Source organism: Herpailurus yagouaroundi, unplaced genomic scaffold (assembly GCF_014898765.1).
Source record: "Herpailurus yagouaroundi ecotype Mexico unplaced genomic scaffold, PumYag 254, whole genome shotgun sequence".
Lineage (NCBI taxonomy): Eukaryota > Metazoa > Chordata > Mammalia > Carnivora > Felidae > Herpailurus > Herpailurus yagouaroundi.
The window spans coordinates 2801388-2820358 of NW_024412471.1; the positions used below are offsets into that span (position 1 = coordinate 2801388).

Below are 18971 nucleotides of genomic sequence, written 5' to 3' on the forward strand. Positions count from 1 at the left end.
GGAGCAGATTCCTTAATGCCCCTTACCCATTTAGCCCACCCCCCCTTCCCACAACCCCTCCAGTAACCCTCTGTTTGTTCTTTATATTTAAGAGTCTCTTATGTTTTAGTCCCCCTCCCTGTGTTTATATTATTTTTGTTTCCCTTACCTTATGTTCATCTGTTTTGTTTCTTAAAGTCCTTACATGAGTGAAGCCATATGATATTTGTCTTTCTCTAATTTTGCTTAGCATAATACCCTCTAGTTCCATCCATGTAGTTGCAAAAGGCAAAATTTCATTCTTTTTGACTGCCAAAATATATATACCACATTGTATATATATACCACATCTTCTTTATCCATTCATCCATCGATGGACATTTGGGCTCTTTCCATACTTTGGCTATTGTTGATAGTGCTGCTACAAACATTGGAGTGCATGCATCCCTTTGAAACAGTATACCTGCATCCCTTGGATAAATACCTAGTAGTGCAATTGCTGGGTTGTAGGGTAGTTCTGTTTTTAACTTTTTGAGGAACCTCCATACTGTTTTCCAGAGTGGCTGCACCAGTTTGCATTCCCATCAGCAGTGCAAAAGAGATCCTATTTCTCTACATCCTCGCCAACATCTGTTGTTGCATGAACTGTTCATTTTAGCCATTCTGACAGGTGTGAGGTGGTATCTCAGTGTGGTTTTAATTTGTATTTCCCTGATGATGAGTGATGTGGAGAATTTTTTCATGGGTCAGTTGGCCATCTAGATGTCTTCTTTGGAGAAGTGTCTATTCATGTCTTTTGCCCATTTCTTCACTGGATTATTTGTTTTCTGGGTGTTGAGTTTGATAAGTTCTTTATAGATTTTGGATGCTAACCCTTTATCTGATATGTCATTTGCAAATATCTTCTCCCATTCTGTCGGTTGCCTTTTAGTTTTGCTGATTGTTTCCTTTGCTGTGCAGAAGCTTTTATTTTGATGAGGTCCCAATAGTTCATTTTTGCTTTCGTTTCCCTTGCCTCTGGAGACATGTTGAGTAAGAAGCTGTTGCAGCTGAGGTCAAAGAGATTTTTGCCTGCTTTCTCCTCAAGGATTTTGATGGCTTCCTGTCTTACTTTAGGTCTTTCATCCATTCTGAGTTTGTTTTTGTGTATGGTATAAGAAAGTGGTCCAGGTTCATTTTTCTGCACGTCTCTGTCCAGTTTCCCAACACCATTTGCTGAAGAGACTATCTTTATTTCATTCGATATTCTTTCCTGCTTTGTCAAAGATTAGTTGGCCATACATTTTTGGGTCCATTTGTGGGTTCTCTACTCTGTTCCACTGATCTGAGTGTCTGTTTTTGTGCCAGTACCATACCGTCTTGATGATTACAACTTTGTAATACAGCTTGAAGTCCGGGATTGTGATGCCTCCAGCTTTGGTTTTCTTTTTAAGATTGATTGCTTTGGCTATTCAGGGTCTTTTCTGGTTCCATGAAAATTTTAGGGTTGTTTGTTCCAGCTCTGTGAAGAATGCTGGAGTTAGTTTGATAGGGATTGCTAGCCTCACACTTAATATAAAAGTATAAGAGTTTCTTTTTATTGTAATCACTGCTATTTTTGCTGCATTTCATAAGTTTGGACTCATGATATTTTCATTACCAATTACTGATAAATTTTAAAATTTCCTTGACTTTTTATATGGAGTTTTTTCTTCTATATGCCGTTTTTCTTTTTCCATTTCCCTCTTCTCATGGTTTAGAATTTTTACATGCTATTTCTATTCTTTACTGATTCTCCTAAAAGTATATCATGCATATTTTATATAAGAAATTATAAAGATCATCACCAGGGTGAAAACTTAAAGAAAAATCCTTTCACCAACTTCATGCTCTAGGCAGTAGCAAAAACATATTACCAAAACTCATTGTTATGGAATTCTAATGTATAGAACATTTCCTATAGAAGCTTCCTATAGGAGCTTCCTATAGGAGCTTTATTGTATCACTTTTTCCCTCAGACTATTTCAACTTAATGCAAATCTAAGATGTTATCTGAATACTATCAAAACTTTCAACATTCTATGCAAAAGAAATGACCTCCTTAATGACAACAGAATCCAGAATTTCTCAGAACTTTACTATTGGTGATACTATTGGTGGTGGTGATTCCTTAATATTCTGAGGAATTAGTGATGAATGATGGTGATATTTTCCTTGCAGTTACCTATGAGAGGAGACAGACTGGAGTAGTGGTAAGGAACTACAAGTGAAATTGATGTCTGAGGATCATTTTATGATGCAATACTACTTCAGCTATGCTTTGAGCCAGAGCAAATTTATGTTTCATTTTGGTAGCTCTATTGGTGGAGGCTCTCTGTGGTCTATGGGTCAAGTAAGGCAAGAATTTCCCTCCTACACAGGACATGAGGGGTGAATGGCATAATTTCAGTTGTTCTATCAATTTCTCTATCTCCTAAGAGAACAATCCTCCTTTCCTGATTCCCAATCCATATACTTAATTGTGTCTGATGTCTCTGGAGACTACTTTCCACCTAAATATTGAGACTACAATCCTAAAGCCAGCTAGATATAGATACCTATATATAGATCTATCTATCTATATAGATAGGTAGATATCTATAGATATAGATATATATATAGATACATAGATATATATCTATAGACAGATATATAGATAGATATCTATACAGATATAGATATATATTTGGGGGATATCATTTTTGAAGCAGGAAATGAGATGACCATTCAAATAGGAAAGAATGGTAATGACCATTCCCAGATTCAACATTAAATCATGGACAGACCTGTTATATGGGCTTTGTCATGGTCAGGAGTGCCAGAAATTAGGTTTCTTGGGTCCTCTCAGTCTAATATATTCTTACAGTTGGAAAGGATCCCAGGATTATCCTGCTGTAGGGTCATCACCAAAAGCATCTCTAGGATAAAAACCAGTGGAGAATTTTTCTGTTGCTTGCCTGAAATCCTAAGTCGATCCTATACTTTTATAGTCATTTGACAGCAAAACCACTTTCTTGTACTGATTCAGCTTCTGTTTATTTAAATCTTTACTCCTGTCACTTGTAGGCACTTGATGGAACAAGTGCTATGACATGGGGAAGCTGTAGGTAGGTGGGAAAGGGGGTCCTATATAGTTGGTTAGGAGGGCATATTTGGCTTTCTCTGGTTGGTCTCATTGGAAGCATGAACAAAAACTAGGGAAGCTGTCTTATTAATCAAATCTCACAATTGGGGCCAATTGTTACCGGGGTTATTGTTTGACTTCTTGAACTGTTTGCTGGAGACAACATTTTGACTTTCTACAACTATGACTTGTAGACTGACTATGACTTGTAGGTTGACTTCCTGGGCTAGTTAGTATAAATAACAGATTGGTCTCCAGGGCTGGCTGCTGCAGATGTGGCTCAGAATTCTATTTTTATATATGGTCTGGCCATTGTCCCACTTACATATTCAGTCTCTCATCTAGCATTTACTATAATCATACCTTTCTTCCCATCACTTTCCTGAAACTGCTCTTGTCAAGGCTGCCAAAAATTAATTTTGCTAAACCCAATGGTCAACTCTGACCCTCATTTAATCTAATCTATCAACATTTTACAGTTGATCCTTTCCTCTTCCTGGAAACATTTTCTTCCCTTGGCGAGGGAAAAAAAGAAATTCTGAAATGAAATAAAAATAGCTAAAATTAAGAACTCAGTGGAAGAGTTCACAGCTGAAGAGAGAAATCACAGCTGAGGAGAAAATTAGTAAGGCAGAATACGGGGAAGGAGAAAAATTCAAAATGTAGGGCAAGAAAAAAAATGTAACATTAAACACACAAACAAAAAATAGGAAAAATAGAGTGAGAAAGTATACCTTGAATTTTGGTTACAGCCTCGGAAGGAGAAGAGACAGAAAACAAGGCAAAGGCAATATTTGAAGAAGCAATGTTTGAGAGTTTTCCAGACAATGTGAAAGACACAAATCAGCAGATTCCAGAAGGCCAACCAATCCCATGCAAGGTGAGTAAAGGGACACCAGTACTAGAGAAATCAAAGTAAAACTGTAGAAAATAAAAAAAGAGACAAAAATTATTTTATATATCTATCTATCTCTATATAAATATATAGAGATACATACACACACACACACACATTACATTCAAAACAGCAGCAGTCAGACCGTTGACTGACTTCTGAGAAACAAAAATCAAATGCAAATATCCTTTATGTTCTGAAAGACAGTTAACTGCCTTCTAGACTTACATACTTAATAAAAATAGTCTTCAGTAATTAAAGTAAAATAAACACCGAAGAAGAAAAAAACCTGAAATAGTTCTTCACAAGCAGACTAACACAAAAGAAATTTCTAAATGATGTTTCTCAGGCAGAAGAAAAATTATTCCACATGGAAAGACACACACAGAAAGAAACAAAGAGAAAGGGTAGCCATAAATACATGGATAAATCTAACACTAATCGTATAAAAATGTGTAAATTGTCTTCGGGACTTAATACTCAGAACTATAATAAAGGATAACAGCATATATGTAGATGAGACTAAATAGAATAAAAGTATTCAAATGTCTATATACTGTTCAGGATGAGGGAAATGGAATAATTATTATTATGCTTGATAAATTAAGGACTAAAATTAACCAAAAAAAGAAAAAGAATTAAAGATTAAGATTATAATTTCTAAATTAATCACTGAAAGAATAGAAGCAAAGTGAAATACAATGAAAAACAGAAGGAAAAATGGAAGCAAAGTGTATAAAACAATAAAAAAGTTATAATAGTTTAAAAGATAACTAATTCAAAGAGAGAGAGAGAGAGAAAGAAAAACAGGAAACAAGGAGGACAAATAGAACAAATAAAGATAGGTTTAAAATTAATTATATCAGCAATTATATTAAAGGTAAGTAGACCAAATTATTCAGTAAAAAATAAATATTGCTAGACTTAATTTAAAAAAAAAAACTATAAATATGCTGTATTCAAGAGACATGCCAAAACCATAATGTGATAGGTTGAAAACAAAAGGAGAGAAAAGGAGCGTTACTAAATACATTAACCAAAAGATAGCTACATTAATAGACTTTAAGGCAAAAAGCATGACTTCAGTAAATATCTCTAGTGGATATAACTATCCATTTTTAACTGCTTTTTACGCTATTTGGTTATCATGGGTAACGATATGTAGATTAATCTCCAAGAGCCATTTTGTTAGACAAAGAGCTTTGATATTTTCTTCTTCACCCTCCAACTGTAAAGGTACAATAAACTAATAAACCTTTAAAAATACCTTATCTTTCAATTTGTGTGTGATTACTGTCATGTTTTAATTTAGGAAAATTCCCTGGCACTGAAGTCAGAACTGCTTCATAGGTGAATCCTCGGTTACTAACTGCCTGGCGTCAAGGGAGACCGCAAGAAAGAACCCAGGATGACACTGCCTCTGGCATGGGGATGGATAGATGGTGGTGCCAAATTCCATGCCCGCCTTGCCCAGTTTTCTGCTGCTCTTTTGTCTCTGCCTCCCACAGTGTATCAAATGCTCATCTATGTGGTTCCTCTGATGCCAACTGCTTCCCTCATCACTGGGCCAACAGCAGGAGGTATTTGGTCTGGAACAGTCTTCCACCACCCCATCAAACTTCCAACATTGTCCCCCAACCTCCACCCCCTTAGTTTTGTCTTTTCAGAACACCAAAACTGGGGATGGCCATTTCTGTCCTACTTGTTTGGGTATCCCCAAAATTACCGTGTTTCCTATGAATGTAGCAAAGAAACAGAGGTTTGATACGGTCCTGCACTTTCAGCCTTCTGGAGCTGCCATTTTGGACAGAGTAGAGATAAGCTGGACATGCTTCTGCTTTGGCAATTATCCACATTATCACTTGATGTGATTTCATTTGTGAAGAGTGGTCAATCAGGGTGTTCAGCTGTTAACTGAGTGGTCAGCTGTTAAAGTTGGATTGGCTCTAGCACTTCCTAGCACGTGGCCCACTCTTCAGTTTCTCTCTCGTTCTGAACAGTTTTTATTCTGCATTTGCTGTGCCCACCTAAGGCAGAAAGTGAATACTCATCTATGTGTAAAGTAACTGTAGCTGTCTGATAAGCAGTTAGAAAAGACAAATAATTAGCATTCAAAAGGAACAACTGACTTCTCAGATACTAGGTTCCTGAAGTTAACTTAATGTATGATTTTGACCATTCATGGTGTAGTGACTTTTAGAGAGAAATTTCTTTATTGCCCAATTTCTCAACTTTCTGGTCCAATGTAATATATAGGAAGTTCAAGAAAAGTTTATGGAATGGCAATCTAAAGGAGAGAGTAAGACATTCTTTATGTTCCTCAAGTCTCCTCCTACGGATACATTTACATGTATCACGACAACAGAAAATCAGAAGAATACAGGCACGACAAGGAAGGGAAATCTTCTGGCTTTGTTCCAAAACCAATTTCCAAAGAGAGAAACACACTGAAGTTATTCTTCATATTCTAGGAGGTGATGTCATGATATCAGAAGTTCTGCACACAACTGTGGCAAGGATATTAGTTCCCAATGATGCATGTCCCAGCAACACACCAGAACTTACTCCATACCCTAGAGGAACAGTTGTGCACCTCATGCTGAGCACTGATCCTTCCATGATCACATTCCTGTCTCAGTCCCAAGGTGGCATGTCACTGTGTAGACACACTTTTTAATAGTTTTTTGTTCCCCAAACGCTGCCCATTTTATTCTTTTTCTCCCTTTCGTCAAATGACTGCAGTGAGTTGGATCCCTGTCTGTTGGATCCTTGCATAGACCAGACTTGCCTTTGAAGTAAAGATTCAAGTAGAGGTGAATGAATTACTGTGGTGGAGAAAAAAAGAAAAGAAAAACAGTTATATGTATTGGCCTGCAACCAAAGTTGGCACACTCAGGTGGAAGATGAGAGGCTGGCTGTTGAAGCACCCACATTCTTCAGCTTGTAACACATCCAACATGCGTCCAACACTGGATGAGGTTTCTTCTCTCACAACCCATGATAGGTCCTTAGACTTCATCTCCTGGGCTTTACAGAAATGGAGCTACCTGTCCATACCTGGACTCGGTGAACACACAGTCCCTGTTACACTAAGCAGCCCATTCTGGAGTTTGATCTGGGATGGATGAGAACCTCAGGTGGGACCTGCTCCTTCTAAAGGATACAAATTCTCAGCTGAAGAATACAAAATTGTCCCTGTGTGGAGACCCCTGTGCTCCTCGGACACCTCTGAAGCTTGACTGCTAAGAATTTCCAGAAGACCAAGTTTCAGAATGTTTCCTGCAGGGAACTTCCTACAGGGGCCTTTTGGTGGCCTTTAACCCAGCTGTCTGGAAACTGACTTGGTGAAATTGCAAAGTCAGAAAGCCAGGTTTACCAGCACAGTGATGCATTTTGTTCTTGCTTCCTTATTTCCAATCTCTGCCAGAGATTTGTGCTTCTGCAACATGTACATGTGTTTCAAAGCCATTACAAGTCCAGAACCCACCAACTCCAGGGGCTGACCACTACAGTTCTTTACCAACGCTTCCTCTGGTCTCCAGGACTCCAATGACCAAGAGAGGGAGGATTGCTGTTGGTTAGCTACTGTGGTGGGTGATGTGGATTTAGGCTACAGGTATGTCCAGCTTTACATCATGGAGTGATCAGAATGCAATGTGGCAAATGGATTGGAGTAGAGTAGACTGGCTGTAGGAGGGCCAATTATTTTTAACCTACTTATATGAAGGAAGGAAGAGGTGATAGATGGAAGAGTTTAGTAATGAAGTGGCAGTGAGCCTACAGAAAGCCAAATAAATTTAAGCACTATTTATTAATTATACTAGGAACAAATTTCTGTGTTGGAAGGATGAAGAGTTTATCCAAAAAGAATAGCAAGATCTGATTTGGGCAATAGGATGGTTGGGGTGAGGGTAAATGTACTATGCAGGGGCAGGAACAGATTTGGCTGTTGTTTTGATGATTGACTAAAACATTCGAGATAATGCACTACTACATTTTGGGACACACCGTGCCTGGGTCTGATCTTAGAGGTACAGAGGGTGGTGTGTGATGCTGACAGGGAACTCCCTGGTGCCTTGAGTTTTAGCACTTGTTACTCTGAGATGCATATGAGGCAGTGACTTGTAAATCAGGAGTTGTGAGTTGGAGATGCAGATCTGTAGTTTCAAAAGAGATGTGGGGATAAATGTACCCCTGGTTGATGCAGGTGGTAGTTGAAAGCGTGTTGGCCAGAGCCGGTGTGTGTCCTGAGCGTTGGGCAGAGGGCAGAGGGAGCCAAAGCTCTTCAAGGTCGAGGTGATGGTTGTTTTCCTTGTTGAGCTCAAGTTTATGACTCGGCCTCCACCTAGCTTGCCTTCTTCTAGCAAGAGAGGCATCATTGCACCTCTGTGCTCCTGTTTCAAAAAGTCATAATGATTCCTAGTCCCAACGTGTGGAGGAGCTCTCCAGGTTCCTCGCTTCAGTTTAATTTTCCCAGGGAAATTTGAAGAAAGAAATCTCTCCATTATTTGAACTTCAACAAAAGACCACTATATTAATATTTCAACATAAAGTATTTCTTTAAAATAGTCTACTCCTGGGGCGCCTGGGTGGCTCAGTCGGTTAAGCGTCCAACTTCAGCTCAGGTCACGATCTCGCGGTCCGTGAGTTTGAGCCCCGAAACCAGGCTCTAGGCTGATGGCTCAGAGCCTGGAACCTGCTTCCGGTTCTGTGCCTCTCTCTCTGCCCCTCCCCCGTTCATGCTCTGTCTCTGTCTCAAAAATAAACTTAAAAAAAAAAAAAAAAAGCTGCTGAGGATTCAACTCAGTTTAAAAAAATAAAATAAAATAGTCTACTCCTCATACAGCTAGTAAATCAAAGCCTATTAACTTGAGAAAGCGGATTCTCCCAACATTAAATGCAAACTTAATACTACTAATCTTTTCATATCATATATCCATCCATGCTAAGGTTTTATACACCTTAAAAAGCAGACACATTATAATGATTATAAGACTGATCATTACTCTTTTACAAAAAAAAAAAAAGCTACAAAGAATTAACTACATGGACTAAAATTTATTTCTTCATTATATCTATCTTGATTCTGTCCTTTTCTCTCTTTTTGGTTACTAATTCTGGTTCTGATTCTTATTTCTTTCCTGGATTGGAATTTTACTTACCTCACCTACAAGTTAGGTTACCTTCCCAAGTAACCAGGTTACCTTCAGGAACCACTAAACAACAGTTTGAGGTTAATAACTGAAGATTTAGGAACAGAAACAAGGAACCTGGATGAATTTATGTTTTTCTATTGGAGTCTGTTATGCAGTTTGAAAGAGCCTTTTTCAGAGTTAAGAATTTGCACAGACAAATCAGATATTTTGATAGTTTTGTCTAGTATAAGTTGCCTGTAAAAACCCATAGCTAATAGCTAATAGCTATTAGCCAGCACTTGAAAAAAACCTCTTACAACTATTGCTAAGTCTTTCTGGACACGCCATCTAAACTTCACATGCACGGTGCAGGAAGGCATTGGTGGTTCAATGGTAGAATTCTCGCCTCCCACGCGGGAGACCCGGGTTCGATTCCCGGCCAATGCAGTAATTTCCTTTATAGTTTATCCCACAAAATTACACCGCACAGGCAAATACGGTCTTTTAGAGGTCTGGGTTGTTACTGCTCCAGTGCTTGGCATTCAGCAATCATTTAGTGAGTCTGACTTTGAAAGTGGGAGTGTCTGGGCGGGGCGAAAGGGTTTGTAATTTGGACCTAAGACCACAGTTACTTTCAGCCTTTCCCTTGGAGGCCCCGCAGAACCCAAAAAGCTACCAGGTCACCGATGCCCGTGCTGGGCCTTGGGTTGGCCGCTGGGCCACGTGTCAGCGCAGAGCGAGGATCGAGACACCAAAGTCCCGGGAGGACAATAGCCACGGGGCCCCGCAGACACCCCTGAACATGAATAAAGGTGGAGGTTGGTGAGGAGGAACTCGCGTGGACCCGAGGGGAGCTGCTGTAAACGCGTAGGTTCACGTCATCAGCCGCCGCCACCTGCACGCCTCCCGCGGGCGCGTGGCTGTTCCGGCGAGGATGCAGCGTGCCTGGCAGTGCGCCCCAACAGGTGTTAGCCCTTAAAGTAGACTTTTAATAAGGGAAAAAGAACTGAAGACTCTGGGAACGGTTGATCCGGGTTTGTTTTCTACCTCTTGGACGCTCCTTCAAAGGATTCCCATTTGAGGGCACTAAGTGCGTGATTGCTTTGGAGACTGCGGGTGATTCATTTTCATCTAAGAATAGCTTAAAATTTAAGTTTTTAAAATCTATTTTCAAACCAGCAACATTTCACTCTTTAAAAATAAATTTATTCATGTTTAAGGGTTTCCTTATTCTGATATTATTGTTGCATCCACACGACTCCTGAAACAGAATGCTATGGGCACCAGTGACAATCACAACAAAGTTTACTACAATAAGAGGCAAAGCCAACCGATTGGGACCAACACTCTTGATAAGAGTGCGGCCTCGAACAGCCGGGGTACAGAGTTTTTAAAGCCGATCACATCGTTTTATCATTACCTGGGAACAGAACAGAGAAACAGTTCCCAGATGAGTTAGGAACAGTTGCCAGATGAGTTAGAAACAGTTGCTGAATGAGGTGATTATTTTAGACTTTCTGCCTAAATTGCAACCAGCGGATCTCCTTGACCTTGCCTCTGATGCTCTTTTCTTTGAGCTTTTGTTTTCCTTCATTGGTAAAGCCTGATTTACAAGAGTATGAAGCGTGATTTACAAGTGTAAAGCACGGCTGTTATCTCTTGACCTTCAGTGTCAAAACAGCTGTTACTTTTCAAGCTACGAGTTAGGGCTACACTACAATTTAACCCTTACATTATGTCTTTGTACGTTTGTTGTAAACTGATGGTGATATTTTAAAGTCCTTTCTTGGCAATATTGTGTTGAAATCATCAGGATGGTTTTACTATTTTGTTTTAACTTGTCTGAGAATCTTTGTCTTTGTCCAATAAACATTGTAATGTGATACATAATTTCTTGTTTTTAAGATTTTTCTCTAAACAGGAATCAGGCCTAGGAGACTTGATTTTATTATAGAAAGGAAAATGATGCATTGCTTATGTGACAAGGCACACAGAAAGGGCTCATCAGGTACCAGGGATTGACCATGGATGATCAACTTCAAAACACCACCACAGTAAAACTACTAGACTTTAAAAATAAAGAAAACATCCTCAGGTGCTCTAGGCAAAACTATGAAATAAGTTACAAAAGCAACAGAATTAGATAAGCACTAACATAGAAAGCAAGGCAACAGTGGAGCAGCATTTTCAAGAAACTTCGGGAAAGAAGGGCAAATCACAGATATCCTATCCAGCCAACCTCCTTTTCAGTGCTCGAGGTATGGGAGAATGGCTCTTTTATGGCACTCTGGTGACCCTGTACTTCTCCACATGGGCCACATAGGCAAGGTTCAATGTTGTTTGACCCAAATCTTGGCTGAATATCCCCTTGGAACATGGAAAGATAGGCAGTCTTGTGAGGTGCTACTGTATGGCTATTTCTCACTTATCTCTTGTAGTAGGTTGCCTGTCCTGGGGCAAACTATAAGCAGGCAGTTTCACCTGTCTCCCTGGTTCTGGTGAGACCCGGAAATCTCCACCTTGCCTCCACCCCTGTAGGATGCAACTACAAGCTATCAAACTGCTTGACAGCAATATGGAATTAGCTCCTTCATGACAGTGAGCCACCACTTGTGTTTTCTTGTCATTTGATCCCTCCAGTATAGTGTCCTGCTATGGGATTATAGATGTGGACAGCTGACAACATACTACACTTGCTTATGCTGTGTGTCTAAGTAGTAACTACCTCAGTTCATTTAAGATTGTTGTCTCCTTACTGGTCAATTCTACAGAAGTGTGACAAACACAATCTACTACTGCCTAGGGACTGCTAGACTGCATGATAAATTTGGTGCTCAGTGCAGAGGCAGTAAAGTCCCAGTACTTTCTCCACGAAAAGACAAAAGGCGGTGCATGGGGATATGAGAAGGCTCCCCAGGATGATCTCCCCTAAGTGGTCATTATGAAAAGGAGAGTAAGGACCTTTTGATAGTCCCCATATGTTGATAGACAATTGGAGGTTGAGCAGTGACAAGGAAGGATTGAAAGCAGCCACCTAAATGGTGCTTTAGCTATTACTAAGTTTGTTGAGACTGAGTGGATAACCTCTTAAAACCAAAAGCAAGGAAACAGGCTGTGCTTACTTTAGTGGGACTGCTCCCCCATGGCCCCCACTCCATCCCTCTCTACCCCTCACCCTTGACCTCAGGCAATAAGAAGCCTCCTCACTGCTCCAATGGGCCTCACAGACTAGTCACACCTCCTCGCTCTCCCTGAGCTCTTTGTCAAGGAGATAAAATGGTCTCCAGGCTGCTGTGTAACCGGTCAAGTGCAAGTATTCAACTCCTTGGTCTGTGTTCCTATAAGACAGAGTGTGAATTCAACTGACAGAGTTTGGGTAAAACTTCTAAGAAAAAGAAAAAGAAATTAAAGTTAAGAGTATGGCTTCCATACCAAATCAATGTACAGGTGTGCAAATGTTTAATGGAAATCAATGAGTTGCATGATTATACTATGAATGCTCTTAAAGTATTAATGGGGATTCTTCTGTCCAGGGCACTGTCATGTATTAAATAAAGTGCTAATGGGACAAACTCCCATTGTAGCAAATGTAGCAAATGGTGACATTTGGCACCAGAGGATGGCTCAAAATTTAGCATGAGTAGCTAAACCCGCTGATGTCCAAAGTTTCACTGTATAAATAATGTCATACTGACTGGCAAGTCAAGAATTTTACTCTCAATGGCTCTGACTGCAGTGTTATCAGATCTCTGCCAGGAAGAGTGACTGATATACCCCACCAATTTTCAGTAGCTTGCTTGCCAAGTGAGGTTTCTTGGGACTATAGAGATAAGTCCTTCTGACAATACTTAATCCCTCTGGCAGCCAAAAGGAAAAACAGCAAAACAAAAAAACTGCTTTTTCGCACAAAGTAAGGAACTCTTTCTATACAGAAGCCACCACTGTAAAGCTAAACTTGCAAGTCCTAACAAAGTTTGGCCTGTTTGTTTTATGGTAAAAATTGTTCTTCCACTGTCTTCTGTCCTCCGTACTTTTTGATGAAAAATCTGCATTATGGATAAAATTTGAAAAGTACAGAAAGAACATTAAAGCAATAATTTCCATTGCCCCCAAACTAAACTCTCCAAAATAAACAGTATTTAATTTATGGTGAGTATAATTTCAAAAGTGATGGAATTAGAGCACTTACTAGTAGTGTTTGGCCAGAGGACCAAAGAATTCCCAAATCTCATTCTGCCAATGACCTAGGTTCCCTGGTGGGTGTGGGGGTTCCTGAGGGAGATATGTATACAATGAAAAGCGGCAACATGTATATAATCACAATTTGTTATTGGTAGGGTTTATGCCCCAGTAGAGGGAATCCCAGTAAACTGGTCAATTCAAGGTCTTAGAAGATTTTCCTGCTAAGCACAAAACAACCTTAACCAAACTTCCCCAAATGAATCTGATGCTACAAGTCCTCTGAGAGGAGAGAGCCAGAAAAAAGACAAATAGATGCAGGGTTGGAGGCTCTCCTTGACACCAGCCAGGCGGCAGGTTTTGATGCTCAGATAGAAAAGGGGCAGCAGTAGCCACACCCCTTTGTATAATATTTTAATATAGTGTGTCCTCAACCATCAGACAAGGAAGCTCAGGGGTGCCTGGGTGGCTCAGTCGGTTGAGTGTTCGGCTTCAGCCAGGTCATGATCTCGTGGTTCATGATCTAGCAGTTTGTGGGTTCGAACCCCACGTCAGGCTCTGTGCTGACAGCTCAGAGCCTGGAGCCTGCTTTGGATTCTGTATCTCCCTCTTTCTCTCCCCTCCCCTGCTCATGCTGTCTCTCTCTGTCTCTCAAAAATAAATAAACGTTAAAAAAGTTAAAAAAAAAAAAAAGGAAGCTCAGTATCTATCCTAATACGTGAAGAATCAGAGTATTTGCTCCCCCATTGGGTATTAAGGGTTGGGAAAGAGGGAAAAGCAGACAATTTTCCTTTTCCATATGAACCTTCCCTTTACTTTTCTCATGTCATTCCAATAAGAGAGATATATTAGGTAAGTCCTTCAAAAGGCCATTTTCCCCCTATGGTCACTCCTGTATATCATGCTGGGTCAGGAAACGGGCAACCACTGGCTCTAAGGTATGTCATTTTACTATAGCATAGTCTTCTAAAGTATGTGAGAGCATGGTATAAATTCAGTTGATCTCAGGACTACACTAAGAGATCACAACACCTTCCCATTTTACCTCCTTTTTTGAATTATAAATAGCTGCATTATGGTATGTATTACCACCTAGTTGAACATAACTCATCAGGTAATGTTATACAGTGCGCAATACATGACCAGCATAGGCCAACTATATCAATGTGGATAATGTAAGATGTGTAATTTTATTATTAAATCTTATTAATCTTTTTATTATAATTTATATTAACTTATTATTATCATTAAATTTCCTTTAGAGAAATAAAAATATAGAAAAATTACTGATCCAACAAAGCAATTTCCCTCCACTAATGTCCTCATAAAACAGGTAAAATGGGGGCGCCTGGTTGGCTCAGTTGGAGGAGCAAGAGACTCTTGATCTCAGGATCATCAGTTTGAGTCCACATTTGGGTGTACAAATTACTAAAAATAACAAAATAGACTTTAAAAAATAAGTAAATAAAGATAAAATAAGTCTTATCTTCCTTCAAAAAAATAAAGTGGCCATCAAAATGAAAATTAAATTATTGAAACAACTCTCTGATTTTTAAAAATCTGTTCTGCTTCCAACCACTTTTAAGTCTTCACAAGTTGAAGTGCTCATTTATTTCTGCCAACACTTCCAAAGATGGATTTAGGGACCCTCCTGTGCACAACTTTTCCAAAGTTCCTAAAGGTGAAATGTGCCCATGAAACTATCCAAGCAACAGCTCCATACCCACAGAATTTAGAACTGGTGAGACCACGGTAAGCAAAAAGGCAGACTTAATTTTTACTGCGACTAATCTTACCTGGAAGAAAAGGTAAATACCAGAACAGATCAATTTGAGATTCAATTCAAGATATCTGAAATACTCCCGATTCAAGATTTCTGAAATACTTCCAGTTTGTCTCTTGTGGACTTAAAGCCCATGGGGGAAATTGACTATGAAGAGGTTGCTTGATGGTAAGTAAAGTTTGAAATTATGTCTAAGAGATTGATAATTTCTAGTGTTAATTTTAAACGTGGGGGAGAGGGGGGAAATGAAGTGTCATACAGGTGGGGGCTTATAATTGGTGCTTATAGGTTCGTGGGTAGTGTCATTGATAGTTTGAAATTCACACTCCATTTCACCTAGTAGTTCTGCTTTCTGGCCTGTATCCTCAATGAATAGTTGACTCCATTTTCCCGCCAATTTGGGGGAAAATCACAGCAAAACTCGCTGCTCCCGGTGAGGGGGGGGGGGCAGCCCAGTAAGAAGAACCCCATTCCCTGACCGGGAATCGAACCCGGGCCGCGGCGGTGAAAGCGCCGAATCCTAGCCACTAGACCACCAGGGAGCTGCCAGCCGCTTCTTTTGAAGAAACACAAGTACTCTCCGCGTTAAGCGGTGGCTATTTCCTGTCTGCTTGCTCTGGGTGACTCGCGCCCTCTCAGCAATTATCCCCTAAGGCCGTTCCCTCTATAAAAGGTGCCCCACAACAAAGACCTTACACTGTGCGGGACAGCGGTCGCGCCCCGGGGCCCCGCCAGGTCCACAAGTCGCCCCGTCCAGGCCGCACCCGTGGCCGCGTGTGGACACAAGGTCGCCGCGAAGAGGCGGGAGGGGAGGCGCCCGGACTGAGACCCCGCGGTCCCCAACATCCCCCCAAAGTTTGGGACGCAGCGACAGAGGCGGCGCGGACCGAGACGGCTTTCGAGGCAGGCTCGGCGGCCCTGGACTGGACTTGAGCCCCCCCCCCCCCCCCCAGCCCGCAGCGCCTGCACTTTCCACCTACTTCGGCTGCTGCTCTGCACGCTCAGGGCCCAAACAGAGTGCTCTTCGACGCCGGCCTTCCCCTCACGCCACACGCCCGCTTTGTCCGAAAATCCTGCTGCTGCTTTTGTTAGTTGCCGTCTCGGAGCCACACAACCGGCTTGCTGATTCGGGCAAACGACTCTCCCGACACAGGCGGGGAGAATGACGCCATTCGCGACCCCCGCTCCACTAGGACTTCGGGGTTTGGGGCCTTTACCCTCGGGACCCGGGGCTGGGCCGCCGTTGAAGCTTTCTGGGCTCTGCCCGTCAAACTAGCCTCTTCCGGGCCCGGCCTCCAGGGTCAGGGGCAAGGCCGGGCCCCCTCGGCGCGCCGCGCCGCGCCCTCTCCCTCCGTCTGCCGCGCCCCGCACCCTTGCGTGCGGCCTGCGGATGAGCCCCCCGACGGCGGCGTCGATTCAGTGTGTCCGGCGCGGGCGACGCGCAGCTGCGCGGTGCACGCGGATGCACGCGGCGAACTTGCGGCCCCGCGGGCGTCACCCGCGGGCCGTAACGTCCCGGCCCGACTGAGCTGCCCCGACGCCCGGGAGGGAGGGACCCGGAGGAGAAGGGCAGCCTCGCCTTTCAGCCCTGTCCAGTGTTAGGCTCCCGAACCGTCGTGGAGGAGACAGAGACGGAGAGGTGGAAACAGAGCCCAGGGGAGGGAGGAACTCCACGCGACTTTCCTCCTCTGCAAACAGCCCGAAGATGAAATTGGTGTCGCGTAGCTGGTGAAGGTGAGTTCCGTCGGGGGGGGGGGGGGGCGCGGGGAGGGGGAGAGGAGCCAAAGCCTTGGCCCGGCTCCCAGTGAGTTCCTTTTGGCCCTTGAACGTCTCTCCCTGGGTTTCTTGTGGATTCCAAGGATGCACCTGGCAGGTTTATTTTTAAAGCACGTACTTTAAGATTACTTTAAAATCTTTTGGCGAAGGAAGCAGTGTCTGATGAGTTTTGGATGAGGACTTTCGGGTGTGGGGAAAACTAGCGAAAGCAACTGTGGTTGAGAATCTCACACACCCAGGAACAGCACTTCAGCCAAGTAAGTGTGTCTCTTAGGTTCTGCCCATTTTATTTTATTTTAAATGCACTGTCGGTCGAATTTCAGATGAATTTAGGACTTTCATGATAAATATTTTAATGTTAGTAGTTTTTAATTTAAATACACAATTTTAAAGTTACATAAAAAACCCATGAAGCCCGCCATTTTTACAAAAATGAGAAAGAAAGACGATGTGTATAAATGAGAAAGCCTCAGAGAAATGAGGCCTTTAAGTATTGGTTGTTTCCACGAAAGTTTTTTTGTTGTTTGTTTTAGTGGAAAGTTACTCTTTCCTCAAATCTGACAATTACTACCATACCCCAAATTCCTCTTTCTACAAAATCTGACAATCACTGCAAGACCCAAAATTCACCTTTCTAGTTCCAACCTACTCTTCCCTACACCTTTCCTCAGCATCCCCCTCATCTTTTCTAACACAATAAAAGTCAATTCCAAAGTCAGCCTTCAACTTTAACCAACTTTAAAGTTTAACCAACTTTAACACTCAACTATCAGTCCAGTAAGTTAGAGGCCCTCCCTGGGACTTTATCTCCCTACAAAGAACAGAAAATTGCAAACCATTGTATTCGTGGTCATAAATAATAGTCATTGGCCTGGAAAATGAACTTTTTCCCCCCAAGAAAAATCTATATTCATGGTTAAGTGTTACAGACATTTTTTTTTTTTCATCAGCTCTAAAGGTAACTGGAGATTTCTTTTTCCTGGGGGCTGTAATAGAGGATCTTTGGCTAAGGGATCAGCCACAATCTGTAAGGGCATATGTCCTACAATGAAAGGAGACAACTTAAGCAGCCACAGATCTTGATTTGCGTGGTGGCTACTTTGGTATGTATACATTTCAAAATTTATTGAGCTGTGTGAAGTCAAACCTGGAAGACTTTAAGACTTACTATTAAGCTGTTTATTACTATAAACAAGATAGTATGGGAGTGGCAGAAGGACACATTATATATAGAAATGGAACTGAATTGAAACACCTAAAATAGACCCACCCTAAAATAGACCCACCCTCTCTGGCCAAATTATTTTCCAAGAACAGATACTAAAGCCATTCAGTGGGGAAAGGAGGATCATTCCGACAAATAGTACTGAAACAACTAGAGATCTACATAGTGAAAAACCCTGCATTCCCTACCTCCCAGTATGCACAAAAGCTAATTTAAATTGGATCATAGACCAAAACACACACACTAAACTGTAAAGTTTTAGAAGAAAGTACATGAGAATCTCCTTATGACCTGGTGGTAAGCAAAGATTTCCTAAATATTACACAAAAAGATAAGTAAAAAAGAAAAATGACAAATTAGATTTTAATAGTATTAAGTATTAAAATGATAAATTAGACTTTTAAAATATTAAAGTAATATTAGACTAGAGGCTCCTAGGTGGCTCAGTCAATTAAGTGACCTACCCTTGATGTTGGCTCAGGTCATGATCTCACAGTTCATAAGATCAAGCCCTGCATCTGGTTCTGTGCTGACAGAGTAGAGCCTGCTTGGTATTCTCTCTCTCTCTACCCCCCACCCACTCTCTCCTTCTCTAAAAATAGATAAACTTTAAAAATAAACTAACATTAGTCTAATTAAATATTAAATCAGACTTTAACATTAATATTAAAATATTGAATATTAAATTATAAAATAATTAAAATAATAATGTCTTCTCATTAAAAGATAACCATTAAGTGAAAATAAATTGCAGACTAGGAAAAAGTATTCACAAAACATATCTGACAAAGACCCTGTTCCAGAATATAAAATGACCTCCTATAATCAATATTAAAAGCTGAAGCACCCATTTTTAA

At 41.2% G+C, this 18971-nt stretch overlaps 2 protein-coding genes and 2 non-coding genes across 9 annotated transcripts in view; 2 read left to right on the forward strand and 2 right to left on the reverse strand.

Annotated features, from left to right (window-relative positions):
- Positions 1 to 16460, reverse strand: part of FCGR1A (Fc gamma receptor Ia) — a 29288-nt gene extending 12828 nt beyond the window's left edge. The window contains 1 exon segment of the mRNA XM_040461326.1: positions 16094 to 16460. The gene's annotated coding sequence lies outside the window, so the exon portion shown is untranslated.
- Positions 9528 to 9598, forward strand: TRNAG-CCC (transfer RNA glycine (anticodon CCC)). Its single transcript has one exon. It is a non-coding gene; the product is annotated as a tRNA-Gly (tRNA).
- TRNAE-UUC (transfer RNA glutamic acid (anticodon UUC)) lies at positions 15584 to 15655 on the reverse strand. The gene has a single exon. It is a non-coding gene; the product is annotated as a tRNA-Glu (tRNA).
- Positions 16461 to 16595: 135 nt separating the features above from the next.
- LOC121021098 (myomegalin) overlaps positions 16596 to 18971 on the forward strand; it is a 48975-nt gene continuing 46599 nt past the window's right edge. For 4 of the 6 annotated variants that reach the window (XM_040461319.1, XM_040461321.1, XM_040461320.1 and 1 more), the window contains exon 1: positions 16596 to 16847. The gene's annotated coding sequence lies outside the window, so the exon portion shown is untranslated. The remainder of the gene's footprint in view (positions 16848 to 18971) is intronic. The other 2 variants (XM_040461322.1, XM_040461323.1) reach the window with 1 other exon arrangement.